This window comes from Alligator sinensis, unplaced genomic scaffold (assembly GCF_000455745.1).
Source record: "Alligator sinensis unplaced genomic scaffold, ASM45574v1 scaffold1299_1, whole genome shotgun sequence".
Lineage (NCBI taxonomy): Eukaryota > Metazoa > Chordata > Crocodylia > Alligatoridae > Alligator > Alligator sinensis.
Window position 1 is genome coordinate 622,402 of NW_005842647.1, and position 5,874 is coordinate 628,275.

The 5,874-nt window shown below is 48.8% G+C and overlaps 1 non-coding gene across 1 annotated transcript; it reads left to right on the forward strand.

Moving 5' to 3' along the window:
* Nucleotides 1-5,595: 5,595 nt before the first annotated feature.
* On the forward strand, nucleotides 5,596-5,668 carry TRNASTOP-UCA. Its single transcript has one exon. It is a non-coding gene; the product is annotated as a tRNA-Sec (tRNA).
* Nucleotides 5,669-5,874: the final 206 nt, after the last annotated feature.

The window sequence follows — 5,874 nt, forward strand, 5'->3', positions numbered from 1 at the left end:
AGTTATCCCCCTTATTTTACAGCTAACCTTTCCTGAAGGTCATTCCACTCTCTGCCACCTGTGGATGTGCTGGGTAGCAGCACAGTTCTGCCACCAGCTCCAACAGCATCCTCATCTTGACCAAAGGCGTGGAACACAGATTCACCATCATCAATACCCTGTTCCACAGAAAAAACAGGTACAAGGCATCATGGCAATACCCATGATCTAAGCACTGGCACTTGAATGACTATGTTATCATTCATGCCTGGGATCACAAAGATGTCTGCATCACTAGAACTATGCTAGAAGCTGCCAATTGCTGGACTGATCACTGACTCATCTGCTTGGTTATGTCACTTAAACTGGCTCTGAAATGATGGCTGTAGCAGAAGCAATGCTGACGGAAGGTAAGCATCGAAAAACTCAAGGACCCAATCAAGGACACAAAAAGCGAGACCTCTTCCACCAGCACCTCAATGAAAAATGGGCAAATTCCAATCAACAAAAATGAGAGAATGTTGGCAGTACTTGGGATGCCTTCTAGTCCAATGTCATCAGTGCCTGAAAAGAGACACTTGGATTTTCTACCAGGAAACACCAAGAGTGGTTTGATGAGAATGACCAGGAGAATGAAGAGTTGATCAACCATAAGCACAAAGCCTTATGGTAACAGATCCATTACAGATCCCTTTCAGGTTAAGATAAGAGTTAAGCAAGGCTGCATCATCACTCTAACACTCTTCTCAATAGTCCTTACTGCAATGGTATATCTGACCATCAACAAGTTTCCAGTTGGAGTGGAGCTAATTTACTGAATGGATGGTAAACTGTTTAATCTTAGCTCACTCTGAGCCAAAACCAAGACTACCCTGACCTCAATCACTGAGCTCCAGTACACTGATTATGCTGTAGTACATGCTCATTTGGAAGTGGATCTTCAGGCAATTGTCGACACCTTTACCAAAGCGTACAAGAAAATGGAACTGACACTTAACATTCAGAAGACTAAGGTTCTCCATCAACAAGCTCTTAATGATCAGTCCCCAACTCCGGTCACTCAAATTTATGGTGAGACTCTAGAGAATACCGAGTATTTCTTATACCTCAGAAGCCATCTCTTGCAGAAGGTGAACTAGTTTCATTGTCAGGCAGCCAGTGCAGGGGTTTCTTGTGGACAGGCAGACTCACTGGCCAGCTGCCAACATGAGAGCTTCATGATGTTGCCTATCTGCCTATTTTTTTTGTAGGAAAACTTTAGCAGCCCCCAGTGTACCTTGATCTCAGATGGTACCTGATAGATGATCCTGACAAGATCTGTGGCAGCACAGACCAGTAAGAGGGGAGAAACTGTATGGTGGAAGCAAGTGTGAAACTTAAGTTAAAAGGACTGCTTTTTATCAAGGCATGTTGCTCATGATTCAGCCAAAGGTAGTGAGGAAGCTCAATTGTCCTGATGACCGTTTGGGAAGCATCTAAGGTACTTTTAAAAAACTTGGTTTATTCATTCTCCCTGTCTGATTGAGGGTGATATGCTGTGGAAAGGTGAATGTGAACATCTAAGAGGTGGTACCTCTTTCCAGAAGCAGGATGTGACTTGGGGCCCATTGTCAGAGATGATATGATCCAGAAGGCCATGGACCAGGAGGTAGCTTCTGCAGAAGGTAACTGTGAACAGGGCAGGAAGTGGGCCATCTTGGTGAGCTGATCTACCTATTCAGTGTCCCCATAGCAGGTTTTGAAACCTGTCCTCCTCATCTCCTTTTCTGATTTGAACCAGATTGTAAGCACCCCTTGGGTCTAATTTAATGAAAACTCTAGCAGTCCTGACCCTACCAAGAACTTTGGGGATGTGAGATAGAGGATACATTTCTTGACAGTCACTTGGTTCAGGGCCCAGTAATCAACACAAAGTCAAAGGAATCCATCTTTTTTCTTAACAAAGAGAACCAGAGCCCTAGCAGGAGAGGTGGATGGGCACATTGAACCCTTTATCCAGGTTTTCTTCAATATATTTCTTCGGGGCTGTAACAGATGCCCGCTCTAGGCTGATCTAAACGTGGCCCGCACACCTGTTCCTGGGCCAACCGCCCACCTTCTTTCCTGCCATGCCTTGTTGTTAATTGCTTAATTGATGTTAATTAGCGGGAGGCTGCCCCTTTACTGCCCCGATGCCAGGGGGTGCTATCTGCAGCTCCGTTTCTTCTCCTACACCGCAGCCCACGCCTCGCCAATGGTACCGACGTTGTTTGTCTGGGCCTTGTTGTAATTTGGCCCCCTCGTCCTCACTGGGCCCTCTGCGGCCCTGTCTCACTCTGCGCCTTCCCTGGCGCTCGGGTTTTCCACAGTCCTGTTTGGCACTGTGCCTTCCCTGGGGCTTCTCAACGCAGCCCCTCTCTCCGGGGCTTCTCAATGTGGCCCCTCTCTCCGGGGCTTCCCCCTCTCTGGGGCTTCCCAATGCTGCCCCCTCTCTCTAGGGCTGGGTTCAGTGCACCCTGAATGCTGCACCCTCGCTGGTGCTGGGGGTCCCCACACTGCTGGTGGTCTCATATGAGGCCTCCTCCTCCCCCTAATAGCCTCACCCAAACCACCAGTCTTTAAGCAGCAACACAACACAAGCCCCTGGGCTGTAACATAAATTAAAGCCGCCCAGCTAAAACATCATTCCAGCCTACTGGGGAATACTCCATCCCTCAGCAGTGTCAGACGCTACTCCTGCAGTCAGGCTTCCCCTCTCTTCCCTGAGAGAACTCCTTCCCCCTTGGCTACTAGTAGGGAACTCCCCCCTGGCCACAGCCCCTAGGGTTTATAAGGGAGCCAGGCCCTGCCCCTTTCAGTCAGCTGACTGCTAGCAGGTGTGGGCACTAACTACTCTGGTTGCCCTGGTGATCAACACCTGGGCTCCTTACTCACTGCTAGGGCTTTTCCCTAGCAGTTTTTTTTCCTTCTTAGGAGCAGGGCACCTAAGTGCTCTGCAACACACCTCCCCTCTTTATAGAAGCAGAGCACCCAAGTGCTCTGCGACAGGGGCCTTCAGTTCAGAGTGAACATGAAGTATAGGCATCCCCACAGGACCCTGGCACCTGGCTGTAACTCTATGGGACAGCCATATTCTTGATGTGGGGACAATCTGTATGTATTCTGCTTTTCAAATACATCTTAGAATTCAAGATATTTTGGGGGTAGGTGATTGTCTTGCCCTGAAAGGAAGCAAGAAGCATGGTTTAATATACCACCTCTTCAGCTTCCACCTGGGATTCCTCTAGGATCATGGCTTCTGGGGCCAGAGGCAGTTTTCTTGGCAGTATTCAGACCCAAAACTCACTACGCAGCAGGATAATGACACTTCGGGGTCATATGCTAGCCAGGGGGCTCCCCAAACCAGCAGAAAATAGGGATTCCATACCAAAGTAAAGCAAAGGAATGCTTGGTGTTCTCCAATGGTCATTTCCAGGAGACTTGTCTGCTAAGTAACAGATCCTGATGCCAAGGGGGACCTGTCCAAGATCTCCACTAGAATGGAAGGGATCTTGGCTTGAATGCATACCCCAACAGTCCAAGCCATAGTAAAGTCCATGAAATTATTCCCTGCATCAGAGTCCAGCATAGCTCACCACAGAAGTAATGAGTACTGGGTCTCAGGTACGTGCAGCTGGATGGGGGCTTGTAGCTATGGGGAAGATCTTGGGTTGTTCTTAGGGGACCTTGCCAGTGTAGCACGGTTGGAGACTGAGAGGGTTCCTACTTCCTGACAAGCCTTGAAGATCACAACAAGGCCTGGGAATTTTGATTCCCACATGGGTTTCACAAGAATCTTGGTATGATTTGTGGATGCTCCATGAACCAGGAAGCCACAATAAAAACACAGGTGTTCTCTGTGGCGACATTCTCACTCAGTTCTTCCTCTGTTGGCTCCTTAAAGTGCAGTGAGCTGGGTTGAAGATGAGCTGGCACAGGCACTTGAATCCCCCTGAACTCCAGGGTCCTTTCATGGCTGGTTGTCAATCTGGGTGCAGATGCATATGGGAGCATCCAAATCAGATGGGGAATCCACTTGGGCCAACTTGTCTTTTACTTCCTCACAGAGCCTAGACCAGAACTGGTGCATCAGGACAGAATTGTTCCAACCTGCATCTACTGCCCACTGCTGAAATTCAGTGACATAGTCAGTGGTCGAGTCCAGGAGTTGACAGAGCCTCCTTAGAACCAACTCTACTGTCCTAACCCAATTTGGGTCATCAAACTGGTAAGCAAATCCTTGCTGTAAAGCTTCCCAGTCTGTGAGGATAGAATTGTCCTGTTCCAACAGTGGGGAGGCCCAGGCTAGGATTCTCCTGATGAGGAGACTCAAAATCAGACCTATTTTGGTTTGGTTCATGGTATATTCCTGAGAGTGTTTCATGGAAATGAAAGTGGCTTTGATCAAGAAAGCCACGGAAGGCTTCTGTTCAGCCATTGCACAGGTATTCCTGATACTCTCAGCATCCCTGAGTTGAGACTGCAAATCCCAATTTTTCTCCTGCATTTGGCCAACCAGGTCCAGGAGCTGCTGCAGGACAGCAACATGCTCCTGAGGCCCCAAGGCCTCTGATGAGGATGGAGACTGCACTGGTGGGCCAAGGTCCATATCTTCACCACTAGAGCCCAAAGGAAGAGGTTATGTGTTGATTCCAACAAACTATCATGAGTATGACCTGAACATGGGGGGTCAGAGTTTGGAAACCAAAGAGCTACACTACTGTAGGTCCAGAAGCCAAGCCTTGGTCACAGTACCAGGTATCAATCTAAGTTGGATAAATCATGCCAGCAGTCAAGACCAGGCCAGTGGACAGGAGCTGAGGAAGTATAAGGTGGACAGAAGCAGGATATGAGGTACAAAGCAGAGGAGGAACAGAAGCAGGGCTCAGGCAAAGGTGGGTGGGTCTGAGGCAGAGGTGAGACAAGTCACAGACAAGGCGGGAGAGTTTCAAGTCACAAGGCTACAGGGGTTGATTCTTGGGGTTGTAGTGGTACAGTTGCACCCCGCTTTGATTCCTGCTCCACCTAAACTTCAAAAAAACGGCCAAGGGACAGGGGCTTAGGAAGGAATAGGGTGACAGAAGCAGGATATGAGGTACAAAGCAGAGGAGGAACAGAAGCAGGGCTCAGGCAAAGGTGGGTGGGTCTGAGGCAGAGGTGAGACAAGTCACAGACAAGGCGGGAGAGTTTCAAGTCACAAGGCTACAGGGGTTGATTCTTGGGGTTGTAGTGGTACAGTTGCACCCCGCTTTGATTCCTGCTCCACCTAAACTTCAAAAAAACTTTATAGTTTCATAGTTGGCAGGGTTGGAGAGACCAGTTCGGCTCAGGCAAAGGTGGGTGGGTCTGAGGCAGAGGTGAGACAAGTCACAGACAAGGCGGGAGAGTTTCAAGTCACAAGGCTACAGGGGTTGATTCTTGGGGTTGTAGTGGTACAGTTGCACCCCGCTTTGATTCCTGCTCCACCTAAACTTCAAAAAAACTTTATAGTTTCATAGTTGGCAGGGTTGGAGAGACCAGTTCCTGGGAGAAATAGTGGCATTTCTATTCAGGCAGTGCTGAGCGAGTCAGTTGAATTCATGACTTATTATATTGTGTGACTGTGTAGCCTAATGGATAAGGCATCTGACTTCAGATCAGAAGATTGAGGGTTTGAGTCCCTTCGTGGTCAGATTGTTTTACACAGTCCGGTGGGTGGCGAATTGGCTAGAGGGTCACACCCAGAGAGTCGTGGTGGATGGGTCGGTTTCGACCTGGAAGGGTGTGGGCAGTGGGGTCCTGCAGGGCTCGGTCCTTGGACCGAGACTCTTTAATGTCTTCATCGGCGACTTGGACGAAGGAGTGAACTGTACTCTGTCCAAGTTTGCAGATGAAAAA